Below are 16,702 nucleotides of genomic sequence, written 5' to 3'. Positions count from 1 at the left end.
TTCTTTCCTATGTGTTCACAGACCATCTGCTTAATAATATGCTCTCACATTATTCCAATAGCGAGCATCAAGATCACTAGTGTATAGCTTTGATAATGCACATGTCCCACTTTGTGAAAGGGAGGACAGCAGGTGCCTATTAGTCTGATTCCTCGTGAATTCAGAGGATAGTATTAAGACTGCCCAAGAGTATATAGCCATACATTAAATCCAGGGCCCAAATAATGAAGGAATCTGCATTTTTAAAACATATTTGCCAGCTAGAGAGAGAAGCAGGGCCTAAGCCTTAAAGCTCTCTCCTGAACACCTTAAGGATTTACACTCCGAGCCCAACTGGCTGTTGGAAGACCTGAGATAAAGATAGAATCCTGTCTCTATCTCCAGCTAGTAACTCATTCCTCTGGTCTGTTTCCTCATCTGTAAAATGATGGGATCTCTTCTGGTTCTAAGTTTTGGCGACATAAGAGGCTAGTTGCTAAGGGTGACTGGACAGGTGGCCGAATTTACATACTAGGTCTGATTCTACCACCACCACCCTTTTGGGAGTTTATACAGCTGTGAGATTTTCATTTGCCTTCTGGGCAAAAGCCTGCACACACACACACACACACACACACACACACACAATCACAAATTCTGTTTCTGGTTTGTACATTTGATGAGCATAAAGTCCATTCTTTTAATATTATCTCTGTGTTATAATGAATCTGCTCTAGGAACAGCTTGCTACAGCATCATCTGTCAAGAATGCATTACTAATGCCTTTTAAAACATTTTTTTGTAATATGTTACTAGAGAACAGCACTGGGCCTAGATAGCATTTATTAAGTATTAGAAACATTGTCAAATAACTTCACACAAACTAAGATTTGAGGGGTTTGTATTAACATATACGTATGTTTTTAAGAAGAATAATGAAACTCAATGTGAACAAAAATATTTTGTGATATTCTTTCAAATCCAACACACCCTATTTATGTTTCCTGAGACAGTCCAGGGCGTTATCTCTTTATCCAACCAGGACTGCAAGAAGGAAAAAAAAAACAAGGCAGGCAGAAAGACACTTGAGAAAGAAGACAGAGCAAACCTGTCCTCATTTTCTGACACAGAGAAAATGAAAATAAATGTACAGCACCAAAAGTAGAATGTAATTGCCTCGTTCTTTGGAATTTTTACTTTAGCATAATCCCAGGATCACATTTAATCAACTTGTGGCAGATCGAGCCTTTCAGAGTTGATGAGGGATGCTCAGGACTTCCCTTGCCTCCTGACTCGGGCGTCTGCAGCATATGTTTGGGTGCCCTGAGAGACCGATGATTAGTTCGTTAAGCCTCAGAGCTGACCTAGACTGACAAGGTCACTGTTCTTATCTTCTAAAGTGTGCATGCTTGAGACCTGGTTTCCACTGACAGGCCCACTGACTTTTCCTTCTGTAACTTCAGACATGGCGCCATCAACGTGCTGCTGACTACTTTGGGTAAAAAAAAAACTCCACACATCTGTATTCCTATCTCTCCCTCTCACACACACATACCATACATGCCTGCAGCACAAACGGCTAACTAAGCGTCTTCATAGTAAAACACTAAATGTGTGAGATTCTGAAGAGAAATAAATGGGAAGGGCCATGGTTCCCAGGGTGTTGTCTAAAGTTAAAACCCACCATCCTCTGGGAGCCAACACCAGCAGCAAGGCTCGTTTCTCTTTCCACCCGCTCCGTCTACCTGGGGCCATTATTCTCCCTGCATCTTCCAGCTTGGCCCAGACCAGCCTGACCCTGGCTTCCCCCACACACAGCAAGGGTGCAAAGAGCCCCTGTGTCAAGGCTAGGGATCCCCTCAGCAACTAAAGTCCTTGTCACTGATGCCACCCGTCCATGCTTCTGCTTCTCCTTCCTGCTCCCGTTTTTGAGCTTTAGCGCATTCACTGGCTTCTGAAATGTGAAATTTTCTTCTTATATTTTTTTGTATCTTAGGTTTTGTTTGATATGGCTGGATTTGGCCCCCAGCTTTCCCTGCTGTCTTTCATCAGGTACAGCCTGACCTTGGCTGACCCCTTCGTTTAACAGCCTTCTCCTACCAGGTATCAGCACCTGAATTTCTCTCTGACCCTATGCTCCCCAAATCCCCTCCCCCCACACACACACTCCAGAATGATAAATGACCCATTTTGTGATAGAGTTTTAAAAGAGACAAAAACCATCTAATTCTGTTCATGAGTTTCCAAGCTAGATCTATTACCCCCATCATAGTATAGGGTCCCCATGAATCACAGAGACAGCCACGCCATGCTCAGCGATGCTCAGCACTTATGTTCTTTGGTGAGAGAGACTCCTGAGCAATGCTTCCTGATCCTGCTGGTGCCACACTGATTTATCCCCAGCTCCCTCTACTATGTCACCCAAACATCAGGCTTCAGGAGTCCAGAAGCCTCATTTTGCCATAGACCATAAAGGAGAAGAGAAGTGATGCTGGGAAGTGGGTGGAATCAGAGAGGGAAAAACAAATCGAAGCTGTCTCAGGTCTCCATTTGGACTAGACCCCCACCCCCTACCCTGCATCTAAGCCCAACCGCTGTCGTGGGTGGGTTCTCACTGATGAGGCAAAAAAAAGTTGTTTCTAGAGCCACCAAATTCCCATTACTTAAGCAAGATTGAGCTGTTTAAAATTTTGGTGATGTCCGCCAAAAAAATAATAATAGGAAGTTATATAGAGTGGAATATGCTGACAGCAATAATGTTTCTGTAATAATTCATGTATAGTAGATGATGCTCTGGAAGTCAGCCCGGCAGGCTAATGCAGATTGGGATGCTCTCCTACTGATGGCCAAATGATTGATTGGCATTTCTGCTCCATCATGGAATCAGCTCACAGATGAAGTGGAGCTGGTTCCGAAGGAGAGGAATGAAAGAGGAAAGAGGGAATGAAGGATGCTGAGCAGTAAAACCCAGGGAAGTTGGAGTAGAAAGACCAAAGAGAACATTTTCAAGCTCCATTTCTAATCTAAGCCAACTCCCAACTTGATTTTATGCTGTAATTTTTTAAAAACTAACCATGTGCTCAAGGAGGTGACATTTACCTATTCACTGTATCTTCCACTTGGAAATGAGATCTCCCTCCCAAAGAAAACAGCTGCCTCTTTCCAAATGTTCCGCCAATAAGATCCATACAACCAATTAGCTCTCCCCACGGTGCACATGGACCCGAGTGGTTATCTGCCCGGGTCCTCGTGGGTAGCTGTGCCATCAACTCTCAATGTCAGTGATTAAGCCCATCCATTTCCCCAGTCTGGATTCACCCTGCCACCTATGCCACCCTAGGCCCTCTGCCCATGAGTCAGAAAAGGAAAATTAACTTCTGAATTACGATCTACAGAGCATGATTAGACAAGCAAATGTGCTGCCCCATAACTATATAGTGCATAAAAAAGCAAAATGGAAATAAATTTGTAAATTCTACCTGCTGAATTTCCTGAATTGAAAGACCTAGTTTTTAAGTAAATATCTCCAATATTTTGTGACTTAAGGGCAGGAACTAGAAAGAGAATTTACAAAGGGCCTAACAGGTGGCAAGTACTGGGGGAGGTACTTTATATGTTTTCTCACTTAGTTTTCAAAACTCATTAAACTCGAGGAAAGTTAAAGTTACTTTAGACAGGTTATAAGTTAAATCTGCACTGCCCAATGTGGTAGCCATTAACCATATGTAACAGCTGAGCACTTGAAATGTGACTAGGCCATGTGTTATAAGTGTACAAAAAATTATACAAATATAAGTGTACAAATGGATTTTGAAAAGTAGGAAAAAAGAATGTAAGATATCTTATTGATGCTTTTTATATTGATTACACATGAAATGATATTTTGGAAATTAGGGTCAAGTGAAATATATGACTAAACTCAATTTCACCTGTTTCTTTTATTGTCATGATGGTGGCTATTGTTTTCATGTGGCCTGGGGTTCATGTCCCCACTTACCCTAAGCACCTTAACCTCAGAGTCTCTCCTCTTCCTTCGGAGAATGAAGCACAGCGGGAGACTCAGAGAACAAGCTCTACCATTTATGAGCTACTTCCCCTTGACTGAGTTCTTTAACTGCACTAGTCCTTAGTTTTCTCATCTGTAAAAGGAGCTTGATAATAATTAATTTGCAAGATTGCCATAAAGATTGAGTAAAATGATGTATGTTAAGCAATTATTACCAGGCCTGGGATATAGTACGCGGTCAATAAATCTGAATCGTTATTTCTGTCTGTCAAAAGAAGTCATTGAATCAGATGATGGCTAGTGGCTCTTATAAACCTGCTGTTAAATAATTGCATGCCCCTTATCACAGGGTGGTCATTCAAAAACAAATTATGACTATAAAGGAAACTTTACAATAATCGCTGGCTTCCCTGGTGATGTATTTATCTGCCTATAACCAAAATATTCTCTGGGACCCTTTTAGACCTTTTGCAATAGAAACAGGAGGACATCTCAACTCAGACCAAGTTCCATCTGCTCCCTGTCTGAACACTGCCACCTGTCACAGGGGACCATCTGCATCCGTCCTGAGGCTGAGAATCTCCCACCAGCTGTTTCACTGACCATGTCGCCCGTAGTGCCCAGGGCCTGGGGAAGACGTGCAGGGGAATCGGTGGTGAAGGCCTCGCACCCCCTCTCCCCTGTAACACCCCAGCTGGCTGGAGCTTCCGGGGCAACACTCAAAAGCTTGGCTGAAGAAAATCCAACCAGGTAAATAAAGCTAAACAGAAGGCATCTTTTTTCCCTGTTAATCTTTCTTTAGCTTTCTATGGGTCTTAGAAATAAATCTAAAATCTTTACCATCATCTTCATGCCCTGATATGACCTGGCCCATGCCTGCCGCTATTTCTCCATCTCCCCCCTTTCCCTTCACTTTGCTCCAGGCAAGTTGGTCTCAATTCTGTCCCTCCAGCAACGCCAAAGTCTCCCCTGCTTCAGAGCTCTGACACGTGCTGCTTCCTCTTGTCCCAAACTTTGTCTGGCTACTTCCTCCTTACCTTTCAGGTCTCTGCTTACTTGTCACTTCTGCAGAAAGACTGTCCTCATCTTTTGTTTCCATAGCACCCTGACTTTTCCCTCATGCCTGTACGGCCCTGATCAAAATTGTACCGTTTCTTTTTCTCTCAAGATCACAACTCACTTCCTTTTTGATGCATCTCTAGGACCTCGCACGTAACATGTACACACGAGTGTTTGTTGAATCAATGCAGAAGTAAGTGAATAGATAGACATTGGCTGTCCAAAGCAGAATTTACTCCTTATCTACCTTCCTACCTCAATGTTTTCTGATTCCTTCACTTTTCCACTTCTAGACACTCATGTCTAAAACTTCTGTTTGATGATCCTTCGGCAGGCCCCACCCTCACCTAGCAGGTTGAAATGGATGGATTGTTCTATGGCCTATGATGCAGCTGAGGGAAGCGTTACATAGGGTTCATCGATGCACAAAGATACAGCAAATTATAATAACAATAGCTAATATTTTTAGAACTGGAAATATGTCAGGCAATGAATGATGAGTATGATGTATATTACCTCATTTATGCTTCACACCAATTCTGTGGGATAAGGACTTTAGCTGTCCCCATTTTGCAGATGAGCAAATTGAGACCTAGACTAGGCAATTTTTCTGAGGCCATAGAGTAGCTAAGCACTGGCAGGAGACGTAAAACAAACTTAGTCTTATTATAACACTCATGGACCGAAGTTCTAGAGTATTCTGTCTTTCTCAGCCTTAGGTGCTAGCTTTGCCAGTTGTCTGTTTTCTGATCCTAGCTCCTCACTGCTCCTTCCCACTCCACCTAAGCCTTTTCTTAGGGAGCAAAACATTAATGGTGATTTCCAAAACAACCCCCAATTCAGGCAAAAGTTATTTTTCTTCAACACTGATACTGTCCTTTCTCTCACATCTAGCATTTCTTTAACTAAATTTCTATAATTCTGTCTCTCTTTTTTTTTTTTAACAAAGATCAAGTTTACCAAGGCCATTGTGGCTCTTGAACTTAATGCATTACTTAACAGTATTACTGCATTCAGTCCCCATGTGCCAGCCACTGTTCTAAGTGCTGCACAAACGTCATCTCATCCAATTGCCGAATACCCCATTAAGTGGTTATTAGAATCTCCTTAATGTACAAGATAACACGGAGCCTCAGAGAAGTTAAATATTGTACCCAAGTTCGTAGTCACAATGCGGTGGACTGAAAATTTCATACCAATTTTTCTTTGATTGCAAAGTCATGCTTTTTCCTTTAGACACCTTACACCCATAACCCCAAGTCTTTCTGAATTGTCTAGTAAGCCGTCTCACATTACATTTCTCCATCTTCTGTTTATTTTCCTTTCCCTGTTCCTACGTAGGTTCTCCCACCAGGCATCTCCATCTGGACACTGGGTTCTATTTCTATCTCCCACCCTTTACAAAAAATAATTTTGTTTCCCCCTTTTCTTTCCTGAGCCATGGACTGCCCCATGTAATTTATGTTGAGATGTATGTTTATCCTATTTACATTTACAGAGCAACTACATTTGCATATCTCTTTTCCACAGTCACATTTCACAGAATGTTAACCAAGGCACAAGTCCTAAGCGTGGGGCTAGGGGAGCATTTTATTTAGGAGCTGGTCTTGTTCAAATGCAAATGCATTGTCTCGTATCATCACATTAGCAGAAAGTAGGACCCTAAGGAGATGGGACATCAGGCAGACCAGCTACCAGACGATAAGTAGAAGCTATGTACGAGGCATGGTTTGGGACAGGCGGCCAGTGGATGGGTGGGGGGAGCACAGCTGCAGGAGATAGAGGTGGAATGCAAACAGCAAAAGAGCTATGGGAGTCCTGGGAAACTGAAAGGCAGAGGGAGCCAAATGAGGTAGTGAGCATATTGTTTGAAAAGATGAATAGTGAACTACAAATTTTGGTTCAGTTTGGTTCTGAAAATACCACGATCATTATTTTATCTTTTAAAAAAAGACAGAATTAGAGAAAGATATGATTGGGGTGAGATCCTTCTAGGAGATGTCATTGATCACAGAGGACCTGGGAATGTAATCAGCTTGCATACGAGGGGGTATCTAGGAAACAGTGTGGATCTACCACGAGCAGACACCATTGCTTGGGTTTCTCACACCACTTAGGCCCTGGCATCTCCACGGGTTAGGTGAACACGCGAGGGGTCGGCTCAGAGTAGTGAGGACTCCAGGACAGATCTACTATGTGAACTCTGCATCCTCCAAGTGAATGCCGGCTTCTAAGGTTTTTCTCCTAGGAGTCACCAGGTGCTTCCTGTCTTGGGGAGAGCTTATGGGCTTCAGGTTATAAGCAAGACAATAGAATTTACTTGTAAGCGTCATGATGCAAGTGCTATGTTTGAATGACAACGGTGAGAGAGGTTTTTAGAGACACACCGTGAAAGCATTGATGGGTTGTACGAGCATACGTGGCCCAGGCATGAATGCCCGGCAGCTCTTGGTAAGAGCCATGATTATATGCAGTTTACAGTCTCGGCAAGCGGACCTCTTGGGCCCTCTTCCTGGAACTGCCTGATGTAAAAAGACACACTCTGGTCTGAGCTGTTGCTGTTACTACTGCTGAGGCCCCCAAAGAGTGGATGCTACTCGTGCCCACCTGGACTCCTTTGCCTGTGTGTGCAGCCACCCCTACGGCAGTGCGTTTGCCCAGTGTCATCACACCACAGCTCCCTTCTCTGCAGAACTGCCGTTGGTGAGGCAGGAGCCTGCTTCGCTCCGGGGCTGCTCTACCCCGTCCCCTCCAGAGCCTGGTCTCCAGGTGGGTGGTGGGCAGCACCCAATACCCCTGCAGCCCCACGGAGCCCTCCCTGCTCCACCCGCCTGTGTGCCCTGTGAGCAGAGGGGTGTGACCTGTACTCTGCCCCGGGGGGGGGGAACACTCACCGAGGACTCCAGAGGAGACTTGCTTTCCTTTTACTCTGTCAGGTCTGGGCTCTCTGTTGAATGAAACAAACCTACTGTCAAGTTCACCTTCAGAATTCAGAAATGACTCCTGAGGCTGACTAAACTGCCTCACGCTCCCGGAGTCAGGAGAGTCTGCAGGGAAGAGCAGAGCCTCAAGTCTGCGTGGGACAGAGCGCAAGCCCAGCCCGAATCATTTGTAACCATCCCCAGCTGTCCTGACCCCTCCTTTAAGCATTCCCTCCTCGGGAACAGCTGAGACGAGGGCAGTGAATTACTCCTTTTCATTAACTGGTGTCTTCGTGGCCACGCTCCTATGAACCAGGTGACAAAATCAGACTCAGGCAGAAAACCGGGAAAGGGGATCCCGGCCATGGTCGGACATACAGTCACTGGGGTTCTAGGTGTGCAGGAAGTGACACCCCCTGCTTCCCCTCTCAAGACTCAGAAAACAGAGATGGAGATCAGTATATCTGCTCCGCCTCGCATATGCTGCTTGGAAAACAAAGCCCTTCCTCTCCGGTGGTTTCCTAACGCTCCGTCCCTGAACTGCACCACTTACGGACGCAGCAGGAGGCCGTGGGGACCACCCTGCCCGGGCTCCTCATGCAGTTCCCCACTCTGGAAAGCAGAAAAGGACGTGTCCTCTCTACAAGCAGGCAGGTCCGAAAGCGAGAGAGGAAAGAAAGGCTGAGCTCAGCATTCACCCAATTCTCTGCCCAATTGCTTCACCCAATTTCGCTAATGAGAGAAATCACTGCTTCTCCCCTGGGGTACGGGGGAAGGAGGGATGGAGAAAGTGTTACTCACTCGGTGGTTTTAACGTCTTTCACATGTTACTAGATTTCCCCAGGGTGGGCATTTGACAGCGGAGGGGGTACGACCAGCATTTAGCGGGTGGGAGCGGGAACGGTAAACATCCTGCAAGGTGAGGGGTGGCACCACACCACAAGGGGAATGGGCCCACCCCAGGGCCAGTAGCACCCCCGGGAGAAACAGAAGTGCCTCTACGTGGAGACACAAGGCGAGGAGCATGAAGGCTCCCGCCCGCCCCTGCACACTATTGATCACCGATAGATTGCAGAGTACAAGACACTCAGCGGAGTTAATCAGGGAGAGGCGACACCATTTTCACAACCTTCGAAAACCCAGGGGACACAGGCCCCTGTAGGGCAAGGCATTGTTCCATGTACTTTGTGGAGCTCCTAACTCGGAAATCAGATCAGAAGACAGGTGACCCTTGGCCTTTCCTGAGAGCAACACAAAACAGAAGAGGCAGCTTGGCGAGCTGGGGGTCATTTCTGCTGAAAGCTGCAGTTAGCGACCTGGGAGTTCCCCCGCCCTTCTTGCCTTCCCTTTTCTCTTCCCCTTTTCTTGAGGGCTGTGGCTCTCCTCTGTAAGGTTAATTACTTTTTTACCTGTCATTGTGCTCAGGACTCACTCTGTCAGCTCCCTCTGCTTAAGGACCAAAGGTGCCAAAAGGAGAATTTCCACCGATGCTAGATTCACCTCCCCACCCCCTTTCTCCTTTGCTGCCTTCAGAAAAGGCTAGTCTTCCCTTAGTGTTGTCTTTTAAGGGACCAGAAGCCATAGGCAGGTATTCCCAGAACCTTTACTGAGTCATCTAATCCTGCACACATCACCGTGTCTGGCCGTGTTAACCAGGTTATAAATATGTCAGGTAGGAGTCTGAAGTTTAAAATTGATGAGCGTGATCAGCAAACCACTCAAATAAACATGCTTATTATCGAAGCCCTGAGAGCGCTGCAGTGACATGCAGAGAGAGCTCATGCACATCATTTTCACCTTCATTTCCTAATCTTATCTACTTTTACTTCATGCCACATGAAAAATGGATGGGGAACGACTTGCTATTTTTGATGCATTTTCGGTTTAAGTATTCTTCTCCCACCTGCTGCTTCAATGAGAAGAGACGTTGGGATTCTTAGGAGAAGTCAGAGCCGGGTGCAACGCATTCACACCAGGCCAGGCCGGCCAGAAAGACAAAAGGCGCACGCACCTGCAGCCCGGGAGAAACGGAGGCACCGGCTCCTCGTGGAAATCAGGATGGGATCTCATTGAGTCAGATGTACTCAGCCTTTTCCAATATCTTAGTGGCTGAATGCGATGCTGGCGAATGAAAGTTCGTAGATAAAAATCACTATAGAGACCAATTGGTTTCAGGTATTTATTTGCAATAGCTAATTTAGAGAGCGTTTCTCAAATAGTCCTCTACATCTGTCCCTTGTGCTTTATAATGAACACACATCATAGTATCAGGCACTCGAACATCTTAAGAACTTTTGCTACTCAAGACAAGATTGTGTAAATATTTCATAAAAAGCCCTAGGAAGCATCGCAGTGGCAGCTAACCCCTACTGACCGTTTAAGATGTGCCTGGCAGTATTCTGAGCTCGTTGGAGACATTGATTCATTTGCTCCTCACAGGAGTGTGCCCATTATGCAGATGAGGAGACAGAGGCACAGAGCATATTAGTCACATGGTACTAAGAGGTAAAGGAAGCATTCAAACTTGGACAGATGACTCTGGAGCCCTGACCCTTAACCACGATGTCGTGCTACCCCCTAAATTGACATTCGCCAAGGTTCTGTTAAGAACAAGCTTAGGCACTTCAAAAGTAACTAGGTCCAGCTGTCTCTGTGCCAAATGCCTGCACAGTAGCACCCCACTTATTCTGGGGGTATGTTCCAAGACCCCCCAGTGGATGCCTGAAACCATGGCTAGTACCGAACCCTGTGTATACTATGCACGAATTTTTTTTTCCTTCCTCGCAGTTTCCTGGATGGAAGATTTATCCTTCCTGTAGATCTTAGCCACCTTGGCATATGATTTCTTTTTCTTTCCTTGTTGAGAACTTTCACCTTTTCACTTAAAGGAAGCACTTTATAGCTTCTCTTTAGCATCTCTGAATTGCCAGTGTCACTGCTCTTGCACCTTGGGACCATTATTAAGTAAAATAAGAGTTACCTGAACACAAGCGCCGTGACACCGTGACTGCAGATCTGATAACCGAGAGGGCTGCTAAGTGACTAGCGGGCAGGGAGCGGAGGCAGCGCGGATACACTGGGCAAAGCGGGGATTCCGGTCCCACGCGGGGCAGAGCAGGACAGCGCAAGACTATCAGGCTACTCAGAATGGCACAGATTTAAAACTTATGAATTGTTTATTTCTGGAATTTTCCATTTAATATTTTCAGACTATGATTGACTTCAGGCAACAGAAACTGAGGAACATGAAAAAGTGGATAAGGGGAGACTAGCGTATAAGCGGGCAGGTAACGTCTATGTGTAAGTACAGCAAGGTGTAGTGAGGCCTGGGAATTGTGCAGTGTGAGAGCAGGCTAAGTTATTATTATTTTTTTTTAATACTTTGCTGAAGAAAAAAAAAATTCCTTAGGCCAAGTTCTGCCAGCTGGCTGCCAATATGGGAGCCCTGGGTCTTGTCCAAAATATTACAGACAGCAAAACTGTAGCCCAGAGAGGGAAAGTCGTTTGCATTGGGTCACACGTTCACAGCGACAGAAGCGGGGCTGGAATTCGGGGCTCTCGGCGCCTTTCTGCCTATGCCACACCAAAATCATCCTCCGCCCTCCGCTTCCCCGTCCCCTTCCCGCCTCCACCCCGGTTCCCATCTCTCCGATGCACAAGCAGTAAGACTTTTATTCTATTTGCAAAGTAAATAGAGCTGAGATACAGATTACTCTCAAGCATCGAAGCTTTTATCCAATATAAACAGAATCAGGGTAACTTGTTCCCTCTCACTCCTCTCACACATACACACAGGCTCGGTGCCAGCACTGGCATAATTAGCAGAAGGCAAATAGAACTCAGGCATCCCGGCCAACCCGGGAGCATCGTGTACGTCCATACGAGCAGGGGGATGCATTTCAAATCTCCTCCTTCCTTTGCTCTCGCCACTGAGCCTCCAGTGGGAATAGAGGCTGGGTGAGCGCGTGTGAGGTGCCTCGCAGAGCAAAGGGCTGCGGACTGGGAGACGGAAGATCACGGTTCTCCTGCTTAGTTGCAGTGATGTGAGGATTAAACAGGTTAATAAAAATAAAGATCTGAAATATGGTATATTATCGACACCCCTGTTCTCTGCCTTCTGAGAATTTCCAAATTAATCAGAGAGAACGCACACACACACAAGTGCATGCACAACTTCTTTTATGTTCATACCTATGAAAAATAATATACATGTCAATAGAGCTACCATTATTCAAAAAACTTTTTTGTTTTAGAATTAACTCATCCCTGAGAATGATACTGAGGGCTCTAGAAAATTCAGTGTAACTGTGAAGGTAGCCAGTCTTCATACAGTGAGTGTAGCCTGAGTTGATCTTTGGTATCCACCAAAAGCTTTTCAGAACTCTGGAGAAATACACTGGGAGGCAAGCCTGGGACACGAGTTTTGAGTGTGGAGAGGCAGCCTGGTGTACTAAAAAGGGCCCAGGATTCTTAGTCAGAAGGTCTGGATTGATTCTCTGCTCAGATACTCACCAGTCCTGTGACTTTATGCAAATCCTTAACCTCTCTCTGTCCTGGTTTCCTCATCTATAAAATGGGAAGGACAACAATTCCTTCACAGGAGTTTTAGGATGATCAAAAGATAGTATATGTGAAAGGGTCCTCTGGGCCACAAATTCTAAATGCCAACTTAAAAAAAATTTGTAAAAGATGTGTAGTGACTAGTAAATTAAATCTGAAGCCAGTTTCTGTAAAGGAACTTAGAAATCATTGATTAGCGAAAGCAAGAACAATAACATTGCTGTAGAGCTCCCAATGAGACAACTTGAAATGGCCACATTCATATCTACACATTTCATTCACTCATTCATTTATTCATTCAACAAATGCCCTCTGTCTACCTGGAAGTGCCAAACACTATTAGACTCAAGGAACAGCAAGTCAAATGCAACAAAACCCCTTTCCTCTAAAAGCCCTCAATGGCTTGTAACTACATATCTAATATTTAATTTCCTTTTACTTCATTACTTTAGAGTTAAGTCTGGTACAAACTAATGACAACTACAGAGCAACTCTGGAGGTTGCTGAGGCTAGAAGCCTCCCAAGCATCTACAAAAATGCTTTGATAAAAAAACAAAAGGTGCTCTAATAATGTGTGACAAAAGGAAGAATGAACAAGTGAGACGGTGGAGTGGGACCACAGAGAGGGAAGAATGAAGGGTACAAGGGGAAGGTCTGAAGCAGGAAGTAAAGGTGGAACCAGGTTCGGAATGTCCCCCACAGCCTGTGAGGATGCCTCTCCCTATGTCCTACTGCTGTATTCCAGACGGGAAGAGGCAAGGTCAATTTTTAAGAGCAGTGCTGTACCATGTAGAGGAACTGCCATTTTTTAAATTTCTCCTTTAGACCCAGTCTGATTTTATTTTAGATTTTTCTGCACCACGGACTGTGACTTGCTGTAGCCTAGAGGTCATGCCGGAGACCTGCAAAACTGCGGTCATGTCAGTATCTTTCTTTGAGCCAGCTTTCTCATCTATAAAATAAAGAACTTGAGCCAAACGACCACCCAGGTCCATGTGAGCACTAGGATTCTGATCTCTCCGTCATTTAGGATGACCGCCATATAAGATCCTCTGCCATCAGAGGATGGTACCACAGTGGCCTGAAGGAGTTAATTCATCTTGCAGAATATTTCAAACCTTGCATCAGCATAGGTAAGACATGGAATATAGGAAGGCTCACTCCCCAACCCCCTCTCAAGAAGATAAAGCCGCCCATCATTTGCCTTTAATCTGTTTTCTTAATTTTCTTCCTAAGGAAAGTCACATCTCCAATCAGCCCTCTAATCAATGGCTGCACTACTCCTGCACAAATGAGCTAGATTTATTACAGGAGTCCTCTCTTCGATGGAAATGGGCTCCCTGCTGGGGCTGCAAATACAGGCTAAGATTGACTGCTCCCAGAATAGGTAAAGATGTAAAGAAAATGAGAGCAGGCAACCGATGGAGAAGAGAGCGCCCAAGGCCCCCAAATGACCACGAATGGTCCATGACCACGAATGGACGGCCACCAGGGGCAACCTGAGTATTTGCGTCCCATGTAGGCTGAGTAAACACTAGTGATTTGCCAGCGAGCACCCTCTGTCACTTCCCTACACACCCTGGGAAAAGAAGCTCATCTACAAACAGACTGAGGACAGGCTCTTCCAAGTGGACAGCCTCAAAGAAGACAAGAGTTTAGAGGCTATCAGAGCTGGAAGGAACCCTCGAAGATGAGGTGCAGCTATGAATGGATGGGGGTGTTCTGTAAAAGGACCCTGATGTTTTGACTGATTGATGGCCAGAAGCAGAGGAAATTAATATTTCAAAGCTGTTGGAATTATTCATATTAGATAAAATTAGATATTTACATATTCATATTTGGGGCTGAGAGATCCTTGTTGATCCTTGTTGAATACTGCACTAAACTTTTAGCTACACTGTATACAAATGAGGCCAATGGAGATGCTTGGGACAAGGAGGATTTCCCCAGTTCTACAAAATAATGTCAAATTCTGCCTTCATTGTGAGCATATTTGTAGTTCTGGAAATCACTACTGTGTTTCCCAGGGGTTGATCTGGGTAATCAATTTCTTGTTTGTTTCCCCCTTAAAGCCTCAGTGTAGAATATGAACAAAGGCACTTGTGTGGTGGGCAGGTATGTGGTCCCAGTGACATCATGGAAGATGATGAGAAAGAGAGAGAAGAGAGTCCTGTTCTAGAAATAGTAGAAGCTAAGTAGCCTAGTATCTTGCTTTAAATTTTCTATTCTCAGCTGTAATTTCCTTCTGTTACCCTCAAACCTTAGATTTGTTCAGTCTGGAGAAACAAGCCAGTTACAAGAAGGTAAGGAGGATGGACCACCCAGAGCAAGATGGATGTGGAAATGACGAGGCCCAACCAGGATGGATTTGTGCAGTATGTAAGCATCCCTAGAGACACCCCCCCATACACACACACACACACACACACACACACACACACAGTATCTTGGATGGAGAACCTGGAAGAAGGCTTAACTTTCTACAGTTAGTTGGACAAGCGTGCTGATGTTGATTTTGAGGACTAAAGGGAAGACTGGAGAACCTTTGGAGGTTGAAAAACTCAAGGTCAGCTGGTTTCTAGAAGGGACAAAGTCCAGAGAGTGGCATTAAGTGACTTGCTCAGGGCAACACAGCGAGTTAGTGACAGAGACACAAAAATTGAGACAGGGTCTTTGTGATTCTAAAGGCTGAACTCTTTGTAACCTGAGACTCAGCCACACCTTACAAAGTCCAGCCAAGTTTGAACTCACTGGTGCTCACCACCCTGAGAGGACGAGGAGGGAGAAAGAGAGGAGAAAAGAGAAGGGAGAGAAAGAGGATTAATTCAGTGTTTAGGAGAAGGGTACTTTTAGAGTTATTCTGGTCGCTCACCTTTTTCTTGACTTGGTTCTGTTTTTTGAGACTTGCAGCCTGTTGGAGTTGGAAGGCAACTTGGAGATCAGTTAAGATATTTTCCCTCATTTTACAGACAAGAAAAACTGCCCAGACAGAGGAAGTAACTTGTCTGAAATTTCTAGCAACTAGCCACCAAAGTGTGTTTGGAAACAGGGGAAAAAGCAACAAAGACAAAACGTGGGGCATGAGTAAGGAAGAGGAGTTACCCCCAAGACACAGTAGCTCCAGAGGTGGACTGGGGGTGGGTTTTGCATGTCTTCTCCTCCTCCCTCCCCCACAAGGCCCCCCTAAGGATGCTGGCTCTCATCACATTCCTTCTTTGGGCCTCTGAAATAGAGTGAGGAAATATCTCACTATGCTCTAATCCATTTTGTCCTATACTGTTCAGATTTACCTTGTGTAAGGCTGATGCCCCAAAACTCCCAGCTCCTTCAGGGTAGGAGCTGGATTCCAGAGGGTGCACCATGCCATATGCTTCTCCTTAATAAAATGCCTAGCACAATTTAGAATAAGCAATTTGTGCTCAATAAATACCTGCTTGTTGATTAATGTTTGAGAAAACTGTCATGGTGCAAATTCTGAAATTATTGAAGGGAAAAAATTAAAGATGAGAAAATGAGACTCAGGTTTCTAATCTGAAAAACAGAGAGGGATACAGTCAATGGAATCTGGCCGTTGTTCCTTCTTATCTGGGACATGTCATTTTGTGATCAAAATTTAGCTATGTATTGATGTACACTCTCATACCATGATGCTTTCTCCTTTCCCTGGCCACCCCCTTCTCTCTCACCACACACACAACCTTACAAAAGCCTTGTCCTATAGGGCTCAGGATGTGCCCAAGACCTTGAAGGCCTCCAGCAGTGACATGGGCAGAAATGGGCCCAGAGCCTGTGAAAGGTGGCTGCTTTTTATTGCCTTTATATTTGGGTCTATTGAAGCTCTGAGTGTGCAAGTGAGGAGTGGGGATTCAGGGTGCATTTGCAGTGGTGGGAGCTGCCAGAGCCCTGGGTTTACTCTGCCCCCTGGGATGGGCAGAGGCAGAGGCTGGGCTGGCAGTGGGTGACATTTGCAACTGGAAAACATTTCTCAGGCAGGTAGGAATGTGGCTGAACGTGTCAGTTGCTCATTCTCTCCAACATCTCCTCCCCAAAGTCTACCAGCTAATTTCCCTCTTTATGTCTATGTATTATTAAAATTTTACTCATGGTATAAAATTCTACCCTGAAGTCCTAAGGTAACTGTGAGGCCTATAAAACTATTTTTGGAAAGCTTAGATTT

Source organism: Lemur catta, chromosome 23 (genome assembly GCF_020740605.2).
Source record: "Lemur catta isolate mLemCat1 chromosome 23, mLemCat1.pri, whole genome shotgun sequence".
Lineage (NCBI taxonomy): Eukaryota > Metazoa > Chordata > Mammalia > Primates > Lemuridae > Lemur > Lemur catta.
The sequence above is the reverse complement of the archived record's forward strand: the minus strand, read 5'-3'. Positions refer to the sequence as shown.